General features: G+C 30.2%; 1 protein-coding gene across 3 annotated transcripts in view; it reads right to left on the bottom strand.

Annotated features, from left to right (window-relative positions):
- Nucleotides 1–9,320, bottom strand: part of LOC145242589 (monocarboxylate transporter 9-like) — a 76,089-nt gene extending 66,769 nt beyond the window's left edge. The window contains exon 1 of one of the 3 annotated variants that reach the window (XM_080105692.1): nt 9,194–9,320. The gene's annotated coding sequence lies outside the window, so the exon portion shown is untranslated. The remainder of the gene's footprint in view (nt 1–9,193) is intronic. The other 2 variants (XM_080105690.1, XM_080105691.1) reach the window with 2 other exon arrangements.
- Nucleotides 9,321–17,825: the final 8,505 nt, after the last annotated feature.

Raw genomic sequence — 17,825 nt, 5'->3', positions numbered from 1 at the left:
CCTTTGGAAGGTCTTGTTTTTAATCCTCCAGGGAGACTAGCCACCCTACTCACCAAACAAGTCTGGTTGGGGAACCAGTTTTGTCCCCGGTGACACGACCATGAGGCAGGTAGTACTGGGTTACATGGTATCAGTAGCATATGGCATGACCTTACATACGTACATCCATACATACATGCACATACATACATACATACATACCCACACATACACACATACACACATACACTCCCCGCTCGTACAGAGTACGTTAAGGAACAATAATAAGATCTGAAATCAACGTCTATTAATTTGAAAATAGAAATTTCAAATACGGACTTGCCTGTATTACTACATGATAACATTAAAATTCGTGTTTACTTCTTAACCCAAAAAGAAGGAATTCCTCTTTAAATTTGAGATATTAAAAATCCGGGGTTACGCCGGTTAAAATAAATACCAATTTTTTTATTTGTGTTGTGTATTTTCGAGTTTGAACAAGATATACAAACACGCAAAAACTTAATGACAATGTAAAAAATATATTTTGTTTTGTAATTTTATCAGGTGTAACGAGATAGGATTTCTATCACTAGCAATCGGGAGGGGGACGACGTTTTCTAGGATTGAATTTGTATCATAAAATTTTCAACCCTCCTTGGCTTTTATTTCATCAAAGTCGGTGAAATAACCCATTTTCCAATCAAATCGATTGATTGACTGTTCTAGGTGAGGACCTCCACCCTGCGGTGTATCAGGAAGAAGCTCCACATACCCCACCCCCTCAGTGACTTTGTATCCTTTGTAAATAAACCTTAGGATTTACCCTAAGTGAATGCCCAGCGTTATGATTATCTAAACAAAGATATATCAGAATATTATGGCTCCAGGGCCGCACCATGTACTTTGTCTAGTATATCGCGCAATAATAAATGACAAAAGAAGTTCTTTCTTCCTGGCAATGCTACGTTTAAACGCACCATTTTTGTAAGGAAAATCGTGTATTTTTTTTAATATTATTATATATCTCTTCTCATATATAATACTGTAACATAATTATTATGACTCCCAGGCAACACCGAATCAATTTCCTTATACATACATACATACATACATACATGCTTCCTTCAGTCTTGACAGGATATGGATACGCACTGTAAAGGTGTCTACGCGTGAAATTTTTGTGGCAAGAGTTGTGCAATTTCCAACCACAGCCATTTTGAGTCGACATTATTGAATACCAGTTACAAGTAGAGGTTCAGGACGACTGGAAAAAATGCCGAGATAAGCGGAAAGCACATACAGCACCTAGAATTCCCAAATTGGACTCTAGAGAACTTTATGTTGATTTTATAAAATTATCTTGAAATAGTGACATGTTTCAAAGTGTAAAATGCAAAAATCAAATATCATGGTTCAACTGTGCCCCCAAGAGAAACATTAATTTCGAGCGCGCCCCTGTTTTATCAAAGAGTCGACTATTTATGTTATGGAATTATTTTTACATAATTACTTGAATTAAAGTTAAACGGTCAAAGTAAAATATTATGGTTCAGTTGTGCTCTAAAAGGGAACATTAATTTTAAACGGGTCCTTGTCTTAGAAAAGTACCTGCAGTTGATTTTTAGACTGTGCTGTTCAGTTTGTGCGGTGATAAAACTTCCCAAAGGCACCTGTGATGTTAAGCTATATAAAAGTGTTAACTGTGGTCAGAATTGGACTTCGTTATTCAATCGGCTTGTTTCAATTATCGATTTTGAACATTTATCGGAGACATTCCGATACAAAACCTTCGTAAGTACACTCCTAGACATTTCAAGTACCTTCGCACGAAATTTCAAAATAATCGGCCCAGCCGTACCGAGTTGATAGGAACGAACTCAAACACAAAGACAACGTTTCTTTTATATAATAACTAGATATATTAAATGTAACTGTTAGGTACGTGTAAAATGGCCGTGGTGTATGTGATTTATCATACATTGTTTTTATTAGTTTCTGTGTAAATTTGAGTTTAAAAATAAAAACCTTATGTTAATTTCTAAAAGGAAAATATACTTTTATATGAAAAAAAAACGGTAAATTTATACAAATACCGTGACAGCGAATTAGTAGAAAAAAATGTACCCTAACCCTAACCCTAACCCTAACCCAGTTTTCAGATTCGTGTTCAGCACACCGAAACGTAACAGAATACTACGTAAAAGATTTTACTAATTCGCTGTCACGGTGTTTGTATAATAATACCAAAAAAACATAGTGAAAAATGCTATCACGGCGATTATAAAAAAATATTTTTTTTTTCTTTTAGCGAAATTTGTAAGTTAGAAGAAATTAAATGTAAAAGTCCCTTAAAAGATAAATAGAAGTTTTTCTTGAAGTATTTCAAAGATAATCAATAAAATTATTGTTTGAAGACATTGAATAAAAACATTTAACCTTTTCTCCTTTTTCTTTTTACTAAAAGTGCATACGTATCCTAAAATACATGGAGATATAGGTAAAAAACGTCAAGTACTAAATAAACTGACAATCGATATACTAAATTGTATGGAAGACAATAACTACATTTCGTTTTATTGTTTACTAGCCTGGCTGTCCGTCGTTGGCCGGGTGTTTGGAGGTGTGTTGTGAACAAAAAAAAAATCCAAAAGTACTATGTTACATGATAAGGGCTGTTCCCTTTTAATGTAAGTATAAAAATAGAGAGATTACTTAAAATGAAAATAAAATGAGAGAAAGCAGAAATCGAACCTTGGATATAAGTTTTAAATAACAATAGGTTTAAATGGAATGTCCAGTAAATTGTTAATTCTGATGAAATAAATAAATAAACTATTCAATTGTTAGAAAGAATGTGGATGATAAAATATGGGTTAAATAAATTAGATATGTAGGTTGAATTCCTTTGTAAAAACATCAAAGAAAAAATAGGTTATTGGGAAATCATAATGTCGAAGACGTGCAAAGTCGTGCACGTTGAAACACATGAATTTTGCTCACGTGGCCGGACATGCATGGATTTATCAATATAGAGTTAGTTAGTTAGTTAGTTAGTTAGATAGTTAGTCAGTGAAAAACTCAGAGAGGGTCTGGGAATTCGAACGTCTAGGAAGCGAGACGGTCACTTTGAAACTAAAATGTGAAGCTTTGAATTCTTGGTGAGAAAACCACGGCCGGCCGTGAAGAAATAAACCCATCATGTGTTTTGATAACGCTCGTCTTTGTGTTTGTGATTCTTACAAAAAGGTAAAGTGAATTGTTATTATATGTCTGTGTTATAAAATGTCGTGACATACACATCTCATATCAACAATGTGAATCTACATCTCATATCTACACTAAGACTGTCTGAACACTATCTCCTCACTCTAAGAGCTTCACATAGCAACACATCTATTAACCTAAGAATGAACATATTTTTAATATATATGAATCGTCATAACACGAACACGGAACGAACAATCTTTTTCACAACATTCCTCTCTAGAACTCTTACTACAACAACATCCCTCTCACTCTCTCCTTAAGACTCTCTCTGAATAAGACCCCTATATAACAAGTAGGCAGACAGGCTTGAACCCGTACTGCGAAGGAGGGGAAAAACTTGAAAAAATAAAGTTATCTCTTTGCTGTTTCATTGCCAAATCGGAAGTGGCGAAGGTTTAAATAAAAACTAGTAAATCGAAAAAAGGAGATGACTTTCGAAAATATCGGCGAAAATAAAACGACCCCACCCTGTAGAAAAGTGCCCAGTTGAGGGTGAAGTAATTAATGTTTTTAGCCAATTCTTCGATAATTATCGTCCGAAGGGTCAAGCTTCCAAATGATACCGATCTCCTGAAAATCCGTCGCCTCTGTCGAAGGTTTTAGGCAGGCATACAAACATACAAACATAATACATACATACATACATTTAGACAGACAGGTAAGATTATATTATAATTCAAACAATATTTTTTCCTCTCTGATTTATTTATTTAATTCATTTACTCCCTAAATCCTAAACTATTCTGTGTAGCTTAATTGCCATATTTATTTCATAACTTGCTACTAACTCTACCTATTTATTGAGAATTGTTGTAGTAAATACTGAAAATGTATGCATGAAATTATATCTTCGTATATTAATTTACGTGATTAAATTTTAGTTTCCATTTATATGTCCAATCATTCATTTCTTAATTTGCCTTAATTTCGCATGAATTTTTATTTATATATTACGATATATTAGTTTATCATTTAAGAAAAAAAAGTATTATTAAAAGGTTTATTTAAATAATTTTAATTGATATGTATCTCCACCTTATACTGGTTATATTAATAATTTAAATGTTAAATCCATCATTTCAAGTCTTATCTTAATATAAACATCTAATCTTTTTTATTAAAATTTTACTGTTCCCGTATCATTCAGAATATCGAGACAGTGTAAAAACATTTATCGATCTTGCCCACATTTATCGATTGAGAATTTTATGAAAATTTCTGTCTTTATTTTGGCTAAGTGGCATTTTTAGTCATTTAGAACTGCTTTAAAGCTTCACCGCTCATTCAAAAATTTTCAAACAGTTATTACAGTTTATAGATCACCTTTTCAGCTATATTGTGAAAAAAATTTTAATTTTTGTTCAGTAAAACAAAAGTTATGATGAATTTACTGGTGTCTAAAATCGTAAAAAAAAAACACGTAAGGAGGTGTTGGACGTTTTTTATGACTGGCTTCCATAGCAACCACGTCGACAACTGTTGCTACAAATTCACCGTCCTCGCCCCCCCCAAAAGAAGTAACAAGTCAAATAGAGAGAATGAAAGAATGAAAGAGAGATAATTGGGGGGGGGGGGTTATTGAAAGCAGACAAGTGCCGTACATTGCTATTACATATGTGTATGTTATGTCTATGGGGGCAAAAAATAAGACTGAAATTAAACAAAGAACAAGTCAATTTAGAGGAAGCCTGGAAAAATCATGGATTACAATAGAAAAATGTTAGCATGAAAATAGTATGGTTAAGCTTAAACATGGAAAAGTAAAGGACTAGTTGTTAAAACTGGAAAAGAAAAGGACAAGATATTCTAGTAAAAATATAATAAATTTCTAACTTAAAATATTGCAGTATTTTATTTTAAATTCAATTTATAACATTATATAATCAATTCTTAGTGCTGCAATATTTTAAGTTATAAATTAATTACATTTTTTACTAGAATATCTTGTCCTTTTCTTTTCCAGTTTTAAAAAAAAATAGTCCGTTACTTTTCTATGTTTAAGCTTAACCATATTATTTTCATGCTCGCATTTCTTTATTGTAATTATATATATATACATATATATATATATATATATATATATGTATATATATATATATATTATACAAATATCTTAAATATCTTATATATATATAATATCTTAAATATCTTATATATAAGTGTGTGTGTGTATTCTATTGTAATATATTCTATTGTATATGAATATATTCTATTGTATATATATGTATATATGTATATATTCTATTGTAATATATATATATATATATATATATATATATATATATATATATATATATATATAGTTTTATTTGAGCCCCAAAAATGTTAAGGGGTCAAAATTGGGGTCAAAGTTTAAAAAAAATGACCTCTACGGTCTCTACCAAATTACTCAGCCAATTTCTGGTCTAAACATTTGAAATTTTACATATATTTTACATCACAATTTATCATATTTAAGCAGATTTTACTACCGGGCAACACCGCCCCCCCCCCCCCGCTGTCACAATTTTTTATATCCAGACAACGCTGCCCCTTTCTCCGCCACACTCGTTACACAATCCTCCCCCCCCTCCCGCTGTCACAATTTTTTTCGTCCTCGTTTGCACAATATTTTTTTACGACCGGGCAACGCCGGGCAACGCCGGGCAACGCCGGGCAACGCCGGGCAACCTTCCTCGTTAGTATATATATATATATATATATATATATATATATATATATATATATATATATATAAAACTTATACATTTTATTATTAACAGAAAGTGTGTTGCGTTCGATGAGTCTAATGTGTTTTTAGTGACTGCTAAGATAGAATCGACAGAGTGATGTTTTTTTTTATTTAATACGTCATTTTAAGCAAAAACAATATTACGTATTTAATTGTCATATCGAAAATAGTAATATATTTAAAAAAAATTACAAAAATCCACCGATTAAAACAGCTGCTATTGTTTTTTTTTTAGTAAAAACAAAGCCTCTTCCTATAGACTAATAATGTCGGAAAGCATTACGGTGTAACCTAAATTTTGCGTTCCGAGTTGTGTTCGCTGTATGTGAATTCTTAACTATCTAAGAAGAATGCCATTTTACTCAATTTTCCGTAAAAATTACTTTTAACTATGAATAATTTCTTACTCTATAAATTTTCCTATTTAAAAAAAAAACCCAACCTTTTTACCCAAGCATTTCAGATATTAAATGGAAGATACATTGTCTATGTAAATTTAACGTAAACTGATCACTTATTCCTGGCCATCAGAAACTTCATGTAAAAAAAGGACTGCGACACAATTTGTTAATTTACCATCGTAAAAAGTTTGTTTATTTTTGTAAAACAAATAAAAAATGGATTATATTCACATTTGATCATACAAAAAATATCGATGATGGTCATAAAGTGTGTGAGTAGTTTACCATACTTATATTTTGAAAAAAAAAGAGACACATAAATAAAATTATGGGAATTCTCTTGAGAGATGATTGGTAATTGTGGGATCAATTTTACGTTAAATGTACATAAAATTGATTCATCCAGTCTAAAATTTAAAATATTAAAAAAGAAAGAAAAAGAACCGCCGATTCTTTAGTAATATGATAGATAATTGTACACAAACGGAACAAAACAAAGAAAAAACTGGTCAGTAAAAATAATGGAAAAATGATGGTGGTAAAAGAATGAAGAAGCACCAATTCGATTTGTTAGGTTCTTAAATAAATTTTTTTAAAAATGCTTACATTACGATGAAATAAAAAAAAATGCGTACATTACGATGAAATAAAAACAGTGCTTACATTACGATGAAATAAAAATATTGCTTACATTACGATGAAATTAAAAAATACCTTGCATTACAATGAAATAAAAAAAATTGCTTACATTACGATGAAATAAAAAATTGCTTACATTACGATGAAATAAAAAATTGCTTACATTACAATGAAATTAAAAAATTGCTTACATTACGATGAAATTAAAAAAATGGCTTACATTACCATGAAATAAAAAACTTGCTTACATTACGATGAAATTTAAAAATTGCTTACATTACGATGAAATTTAAAAATTGCTTACATTACGATGAAATTTAAAAATTGCTTACATTACGATGAAATAAAAAATTGCTTACATTACCATGAAATAAAAAAATTGCTTACATTACGATGAAATTAAAAAATGGCTTACATTACCATGAAATAAAAAAAATGCTTACATTACGATGAAATAAAAAATGCTTACATTACCATGAAATAAAAAAATTGCTTACATTACGATGAAATAAAAAATCTAAAATATTTGTAAAAAAAAAAGAACGTTAATTCTCGAGCAATATAATAGGTACTTTCATATATAAATTAAACGTAAACTGATCATCCATTTCTTAGCCATTAATAATTCTCATGAATAATGTAGAAAAAAATGCAATTTTTTAATTTGCTATTGTAAAAGTGTTTAATTAATTGACTCTTGTAAAATAAATAAATAAATTTTACATTTGGTTACACTTTTTTTTTTTTTACTTTTATACAAAAACAAAAATGGCGATAGTCATAAAATTGGTGATCCGTTTATGTAAAATTTGTATATAAAACTGATCCCTTCTTTAAAATCTAAAATATTAAAAAAAAAAGAACGTTAATTCTCGGGCAATACAATAGATACTTGTATAGAGAAAAAATGCAATTTGTTAATTTGCTATTGTAAAAATGTTTAATTAATTGACTTGTAAAATAAAAAAAAATATTTTTTACATTTGGTTACACTTTTTTTTTTACTTTTATACAATGAAATTGCGATAGTCATAAAGTTGGTGATCCGTTTATGTTAAATTTGTATATAAAACTGATCCCTTCTTTAAAATCTAAAATATTAAAAAAAAGAACGTTAATTCTCGGGCAATACAATAGATACTTGTATAGAGAAAAAATGCAATTTGTTAATTTGCTATTGTAAAAATGTTTAATTAATTGACTCTTGTAAAATAAAAAAAATATTTTTTTACATTTGGTTACACTTTTTTTTTTACTTTTATACAATGAAATGGCGATAGTCATAAAGTTGGTGATCCGTTTATGTTAAATTTGTATATAAAACTGATCCCTTCTTTAAAATCTAAAATATTAAAAAAAAAAAAGAACGTTAATTCTCGGGCAATACAATAGATACTTGTATAGAGAAAAAATGCAATTTGTTAATTTGCTATTGTAAAAATGTTTAATTAATTGACTCTTGTAAAATAAAAAAAATATTTTTTTACATTTGGTTACACTTTTTTTTTTTTACTTTTATACAATGAAATGGCGATAGTCATAAAGTTGGTGATCCGTTTATGTTAAATTTGTATATAAAACTGATCCCTTCTTTAAAATCTAAAATATTTAAAAAAAAAAAAAAAAAAAAGAACGTTAATTCTCGGGCAATATAATAGATACTTGTATAGAGAAAAAAAAAGATCTGTAAAATGGTGGGGGTGGTGGCGGGTAAATGGTGGTAAATAACGAATAAGCGTCAACTCTATTTATATGAATTTAACGTAAACTGATCATCCATTTCTTAGCCATTAATAATTCTCATGAATAATGCAGAAAAAATTACAATTTTTTAATTTGCCATTGTAAAAATGTTTAATTAATTGACTCTTGTAAAATAAATAAATAATTTTTACATTTGGTAACATTTTTTTTTTTACTTTATACAAAAAATGGCAATTAAATTGGTCATCGGTTTATGTTAAATTTATGTATAAAACTGATCTCTCCTTTAAAATCTAAAATATTAAAAAAAAGAACTCTAATTCTTGAGCAATATAACAAGTACTTGTATAGAGAAAAAATGATCTGTAAAATGGCGGAAAAAATGGTGGTAAATAACGAATAAGCGTCAACTCTAGTTGTAAGTTTTTGTAGATATTTTTTAAGAAATACAAATGAATGAATTACTTACATTACAATGAAATCAAGATGTGCTTTGCTGGATTACACGATCTCAACTGATACATTCACGAATGATACGATCCGTGCAAAATACACATGTGCAAGTAAAATGATATGTGGGAGTCGACATATCATTGTTACTCATGGCTTTTTTTAATGTCTAATCTTCAGACGATTTTACATCTACTCGACTAAAAAAAGTAAAATTTAATTTTTATTTTACGGAGAATTAGCAGAAGATACCAATGATAACATATTTTCTTATTTTATTTTTATTTTTTTTTCTAAAATTTATTCATGTCATTACACAATGATACAACTAAAGTAATTCCCATTCAATCGAGCACACTTTTATAGTTAACAACAAAATTCATCTTTTTAGATAACAGAAATAATAAAACAAACTAAAAATAACAAAGAAACAAAAAGAAGCAAATAATAAAACCGTCACTTTCACAAACTATCACTTTCCCGACTCATCTCCCAGATCGTGAGGACCAGCAAGCCTCACTTCTCAACTTATTCTCAACTAAGCCCACCTGCAAATGGTTGATATCATGTTAAATACACGGCGCTGTTTTACAATTTGTTATTGTGAAGAGGGAGACAACTTTCGTGGTCCTGGATATGACCTTAAACTATATCCGATAGTGAGACTGCAGCTTGCAGGCTTTGGGGAGTGTGTAGCCACCCCTTAATTAGCATTGCTCCTAGGTCCACTCTGACCGAGAGTGGGAGTACCTGTTAGGGTCCCAACTATGGGTTAAAGAGAAACCGACTTGAAAAAAACAAAACAAACAAATATATTCTATTAAAGACTTTTTCTTCAAAATCACTGGATTCGGCATTAAATAACCTGAAACGGGTTGATATGCCGTAAAACATAATCAACCAACCAACAACTTTCGTTTATAAGAGATTCGTCTCATAATTTAGGACGTTCGATGCTACCTTTTATTTTTAATTTATCAAATCTAAACATTAACAAAAGAAAGTTGCAACGAATTGTTTTTAATGTAACAAAGGTTAAAACATTAATAATACAAACTTTAGTCTTAACGCGAATATTAAGAGAATCTCTGTTTTCATATCATAATTTACGACGCTAAAACCAACGATATTTTCATTAGATGAAAACATTTAAAAAAGAAGCTAATAATGTTCTGATTTAATAATAAAAAATATATCGATGCATCGAGCGTCCTAAATTATGAGATGAAAAAATTAACGTAGCTTTTAGTAAACGAGAGTTATCTCCCTCTGCACAATGACAAATTGTAAAACAGCGCCAAAACTAACGACCCGCAATCGAAGCACCATTGCTTAAAGCAACCCGATACTACCTATGTGTTGATCAAAGATCACCTTAGAGATGCACTTTAGTGTCAAATCTTTTCGTTCCATACTGAACTGTTCAAAGAGAGATAACTGGATGGATTTCAGAAGGGATTTGTTCCGATGTGGAAATTCCATATTAAACCTCACTCTCAACAATGGTTCACTTTTACATGTGCAGCTGCTAATGCGCATAGGCACTAGTTGCTTCAGTTGCTCCTCGTAGGACGAATTTTATAGCCCTCATCTGCATCGCTTCTATGTTTCCAATGTCACGCATATATCGCGATAACCCTACTGATATGGCATATTCTAGCTTTGGACGAATCAGCAAATAATGAAGGTGAAATAGCCGCAGCTAAAAGTAGATATACTAAGCTAAACCAGAAAACGCACCTAGTTGCAAAAATTAGGAACGCATAATTTCTGCAAAACTGAGCAATCAACAACCCCCACTACCAAGCACTATGATGTCACTTGTATGACAATAGATAAGGATAAAGCGCTTGTCAAACAATCCTCTTTAAAGTTTACTTTAGATTCCACAAACGATTCTCGCCCTAATTTCCTACTACGGACGGAAACCACGCTAGAGAATCCAATAATCGCCGTTTTCCATGTTTTGAATACCATAAAATAGCTTCTTTTTTTTTCTTTTTTTTTTTTACAGTGATCACCACTTATCAAAGCCCGGAAGCCACTCAGGGATAAGGGTTATTGCAAGTACATTATGTTAGTGTGGAGATTTGATAAAGTGTTTACTTAAGGGGGCGGTTCATTAGGAATTTGTTAACGTTGGACTTGAAGACATCCAAGTTGTAGTCCGGTGGGAAGCAGGCAGACGGAACAGAGTTCCACAGGCGTGCAGTTCTAAGCTTTGTTCATGGAATCCGCGTTTTGATTTAGGTACAGATATAGAGTGAAGGAAATTTTTCACAGTGGATTCAGCTAGACGGGTGTTTTTCGTGAAAGATTGGCGAGGGGGGACTTGACACGGACGTGGATCAAATCTTATCCCTGCAATAGTTATAAAGCAATGCTCTACTGAGCTGGCCCCTCTCCTTTCCAAGTTATACTAGCAGATGAATTATTAAAGTGTTAAGTGTTTTTTTTTTTAAATAATGTCATCTAATGAAAATATCGTTGGTTTTAACGTCGTAAATTATTATATGAGAAACGATTCTGTTAATAAAGCTTACATTTTGTATTATTAATTTTACCAACTTTTTACATTAAAAAAATTAATCGCAGCTTTCTTTTTTGTAATGTTTTAATTTAATAAACGGTACCGTTATTTGGAGCGTCCTAAATTATGAGATGATAAAATGAACAAATTTCTTAGTAAACGAAAGTTGTCTCCCTCAGCACAATGACAAATTGTAAAACAGTGTCTTAGTCACAAACTATTTAAGATGCACCAAATATCATAACTTGTTTCGAAAAGTGATCCCATGTTGGATTTGGGGAAGCATAAAACACATCCATCTTTGTCTATGGAAATCAAACGCCAAGTAACTTTCATAGCTTAAAGTGGAAATAACTCTCATAGTTTAAATAAATAAGCTTACTTCTGGTTTTATACGCAACCGTTGTCAGCTATTGATTAGTTGAAAATAATATAAATTAAATATAAATTAAATTAAAAATAATTCATATAAATCAACGGTCAATGTGCTCCGTTACGCCAACTGAAGACGCCTCAACATTTTTCGACAAATCGACGACTTTTAAAGGTTTTCGGGTATCCTGTTAAAGAAATATCGCAGGGAAAATTTGCGCACCCAAATAGATTTCGAGATATAAATACTTGTATTTTGAAATGTAAATCACTGGCGGCCATGTTTGAACGGACGGCATATGAAAGCGGCAAACTCTCAGGTTTTTTTTTCAGCGCAATTCCGAAAGTCGTTTTTAACATGGGGAGGTTGGGGGTGTTTATTCTGAAAGCCGTTCTTACCAGAGAGAGGTTGGGGTGTTTATTTCGAAAGCCGTTCTAAACATGGGGAGGTTGGGGTGTTTATTCCAAAAGACATTTTCTTATTTTCAACCTCTTCATGGTAAGAATGGTTTCCGGATAAAACAGGTTGGACAACCAGAGCACATTTATCGAATTTTCTTGAATTTGAATTTTTGAAAGTCATTTTTGTGGAATTAGCTAGAAATAACGTTGAATAAACATTTGCGTTTCGTAAAATTAACTTCACAGTTTGTCTGCGCATGCTCACTGAACCATTTCATTCCAACACCCAAATTGGCAGCTAATTAAAACTAATAGAAATTACATTACATAATACAGGTATTTATGTCTCGAAAATTATTTGTCTGCGCTAATTTTCCTTGCGATATTCGTTTTCAGCATACCCAAAACCTATAAAAGTCCTCATTTTTTTATTTTTAGAAAATGTTGAGGCGTCTTGGTTAGCATAACGAGGCACATTGACCAAATCAACTTAAAATGATATTTCTAAATGGAACAATTAAAACAATTCTATTACAACAAATAATTCTCAGAGCTTAAATAAATAAGCTTACTTCCGGTTTTATACGCAACTACTGTGAGCTATTAATCAAGGAATTGAAACTAAATTAAATATAAATTAAATCTCAAATAAATTCAATAAATACACTTTAAGCAATATTTAAAAATAGAACAATTAAAACGATGCTATTACAACAAATAATTAAAAACATCGAGCTAATCATTTAAATGGAGTTTCTTTAATTTAATGCGCATGTATATATATATATATATATATATATATATATATATATATATATATATATATGTATATATATATAATGAAAATTACAATTAAATTTACCAAAATGATCCAAGATGGTAAAATCAAAGTATATTATAAATATTAAAGAATTAATATTTATAAAGTTATCTCAACCAGATGTAAAAGCTCGATAAAACCAAATAGGAAATAGAGCTTATAATACGACCAAACAGTTAATAAAACATGTTAAAAACACTTTGAAATGAGTTAAAAACATATTTAATCTAAAAAGAAAACACTAGATAAGTGGATAGTCCACTTTTACTTTACTTTTGCATGCAAAATCCGATCCCGTATTTTATTAATTCCTACCCTGTGATGAGAAGGAAAGTATTTCTGCGAAACTCCGCGAATTAAGGACTATCCACTTATCTAGTGGTTTCTTTTCAGATTAAATATGTTTTTAACTCATTTCAAAGTGTTTTTTAACATGTTTTATTAATTGTTTGCTCGTATATATATATATATATATATATATATATATATATATATATATATATATATATATATATATATATATATATATAAAGTTTTTAATTCGACCGTGTTTGGATTTTACCATTCTTGGATTATTTACCCTTCACCGGACTATCCATTCATGTAAAATCCTTTTATCATTTTTTCTTTTACCTCCTATTCCCCTTACCTCACCTTTTTTTTTTTAACCAAGTAAGATCTGTGACTAACTTGTTGCTTCATTAAATACTTTTACATGCAAAATCCGACCCCGCATTTTCCTAATTCCTGCCCTCTGATGAGAAGGAGAGTATTTCTTCGAAACTCCGCGAATTAAGGACTATCCACTTATCTTGTGCTTCTTTTTTAAAATTAAATATGTTTTTAACTCTTTTTCAAGATGTTTTTTTAACATGTTTCATTAATCATTTGTTCATACATATATATATATATATGTATATATATATGTATAATTAATATAATTATATTTAATAATAATAATAATAATAATAATAATAATAATAATAATAATAATAATATATACATATATTATTACTATTATTATTAATAATAATAATAATAATAACAATAATAATAATTTTTAACAAAAACTTTGTATATTAAAATTCGGTAATATTAATATACCAATAAAATCAATGTCATCATAAATTGACCCAATTATTAAGCTTCATGGTTATCAGTTTTCATAATCGAACATGCATATAATATTTTTGCAAAAATCAAGACAACAAAATAAAATAAGAACATCATATTGTGTATTTCCGCATGTGTTACAATTCTATTATAATCATTTGGACAAATTTAAATATTATATCACTTAAAAATATTCCTAAAATAGCAACTCTTCAGACACCAAAATACATTGATCATATATATATATATATATATATATATATATATATATATATATATATATATATATGTAGTAAGGTATAAAATGTATATGGCGATTAAGCTACACTTAATATTCCGCGTTTCATCCACTCTAGGACTCCAGGCTTATGCGCATAAGCCTGAAAAATCCTAGAGTGGATGAAACGCGGAATATTCAGTGCAGCTTAATCGCCATATACATTTTATAACTTACTAACTAGCTCTACCTACGTATTGAGCACTTTTGAAGTAAATACTAAAAGTTTACGTATAAATCTATATTTTCGTATATTAATTTTATGTGAGTATATACAGGGTGTCTATAAAGTCCGTGTGCACTTTAAAACATTTATAACTTTATTTATATTTGCAATAGAAATTATCTGTAAAATGGATTTGAAAAAAGTAAATCTATTTTTTTTTCCGCTTTTATTGAAATTTTATTTAGCTTTCCACATGCCCTCCATCATTAGCAATACAAAGGGTAATACGATTTTGCAGTTCACGAAAAACATTTGCCAAATGATTTATAGTAATGCCTGAAATCACATTAGTTATTCTAACTTTCAAATCTTCCAATGAACTAGGTTTGGTTTCATACACAATTGTTTTCACATGTCTCCACAAAAAAATCTAATGGAGTAAAATCTGGCGAACGTGGAGGCCAATGAAATTGTCCACCCCTTTCGATCCATCTGTTAAGAAATTCCTGATTTAGAAACTGTCTAATACGCCGAGCAAAGTGACAAGGAGCTCCGTCTTGTTGAAACACTGTATCATCATTGAAGTTTAATTGTTCAAGTTTCGGAATAAAGTAATTCTGCAACATATCTAAGTAGATGTCACTGTTAATAACACGATCATCAAAAAAATATGGCCCTATGATTCGATTTATTCCCAAAGCACACCACACGTTAACTTTAAGGAGTCCCTTTCATGTTCAACAGTTTCATTTGGGTTTTCAGTTCCCCAAATTCGGCAATTATGCCTGTTGATCTTGCCACTAATGTGAAATGTTGCTTCATTAGAAAACACTAAATTACTCACAAATGCATCATCATTGCAAAGTTTTTAATTGAACTGGTGACAGAAAGTTAGCCTTTCATAATAATCCTCTTCTAACAACTGTTGATGTAATTGAATTTTTTAAGCTTTCATATGAAGCTTTGCCCGCAGAATCTTATGCACAGTAGACTTTGGCAGTCCGAGCTCCAATGATGCCCGTCTTACAGACTTCCTTGGACTTGTAGTAAAGGATTCTTCTATGGAAGCAACACTATCGCCACTGACACATGGTCTTCAAGGCCGTGGTTTATCATGGACAGAGCCTGTCTCTTTAAATATGTTCATCCATTTAACAATGGTGTTCCTATGAGGCGCTTTTTTATTGTATTCAATTCTAAACTTTCTTTGTACAACAATAGTAGATTTCAATTCAGCCAACCAAAGGACACAGTTTACTTTTTCCTCAATTGAAGTCATGAGATCAAATTGATTCTAAGAAACAAAAGAAAATATTTTTTACTTATTTTTTACTTATCTAAAAATTGTTACGAATTTTGTGGTGAAAAATTATTCAATAACTATACTTAAAACTAGATACATGAAACTTTATAACATTTTTTACAGATTATTTCTATCGCAAATCTAAATAAAGTTATCATTTTTTTTAAAAATGCTCACGATCTTTATGGACACCCTGCATATATATATATATATATATATATATATATATATATATATATATATATATATATATATATATATATATATATATATATAATCCCTATTTTAAGGAACTTAGCAGTTGGACTCACCTCGTTCCCTATCCTTTTATTTTCTTTCTTTATTTATTTTTTTCGATTGCGTTCGAATTAAGTCAGTATCTCCGATTCGTACTTTTTATTTTTAGATAATATTTTTACAATTTTCTGTTTTTATATTTATTTAATCTATTAATGTTTTTCTTAATTTTTCTAGTTATTTTTTCCTCTCTGATTTTTTTTTATTTAATTGATTTACTCCCCGAATCCTAACCGATACCTTCAAAATTTTAGTTTTTATTTATATGTCCAATTATTTAATTTCTCAATCCTTAGTTTCGTATAAATTATATATATATACATATATATATATATATATATATATATATATATATATATATATATATATATATATATATATATACGCACTGATGAGCTGTGAAACAGCGAAACAGTACTGTATGTGGATGACTATAATGCTCCGTATCTTGGGTGTAGCATTTCGGAAAGTGATATACAATCTGCCATTAGCGTATAAAGCGACGCTCTTTGTGTAAATAAAATCAAGTGGAGACATTTGGACGATGTCAAAACTAAACATCGTTAAATTCATTACCCACACAGCAGCAGCCGTATAGCGTAATTGTGAGAAGCCTCGACTGTCATTTGGGCGGTCAGGTTTCGATCCTGGCTTGGGGCAGTTGTCTGTCCAGCCGCACAGATGAGCTCTAAAACAGTGAAACAGTACTGCATATGGATGACTACACACACACACACGCGCGCGCGCGCACACGCACACACATATATATATGCACACTGGAATCATATTAATTAAAATATATATACATATTAATTAAAATGTGAACAAACAGACAGGAAAACAACTTATACACCCCCCCACACACATATATATATATATTGCTTAATCTTTATATATATTAATTAAATTGTGAACAAATAAACGGACAGACATGTATACGACTTTATTATAATAGATTTGTGAATGGTTTGTTCTTCTTTAGTTGTTGTTGTCATGTTATCTATTAAATAAATATCAAACGTCTGTGTGTGTCTATTCGCATGTCGGCAAAAACTTTTGTTATCTGTATCGTTGCGGCATGGACATGGTATTGTAAGAAGTAGTGATCTCTCGGACAAATAATATCGAAAAATTAGAAAAAAAAATGATCAATTATTTAATGTAGAAATTTCGTTTTATTTCAAGGGGTCGTGTAAAAATATTCACTACGACGCCGAACCTTAACCATGCGCAAACACGAGTTTCTAACTTTCTTTTTAAATAGAAATATTTGCAATATGATGACATTGTTAACGTTTTAGTCCGATGGATAGCGTGCTCGCTTACAGTCTTATGCTTTGCGAATTCATATTTCTTCTTTACAAAATTTTG

This window comes from Euprymna scolopes, chromosome 21 (genome assembly GCF_053919585.1).
Source record: "Euprymna scolopes isolate OS-2025 chromosome 21, ASM5391958v1, whole genome shotgun sequence".
NCBI classification, from domain to species: Eukaryota; Metazoa; Mollusca; class Cephalopoda; order Sepiida; family Sepiolidae; genus Euprymna; species Euprymna scolopes.
The sequence above is the reverse complement of the archived record's forward strand: the minus strand, read 5'-3'. Positions and strand labels throughout refer to the sequence as shown.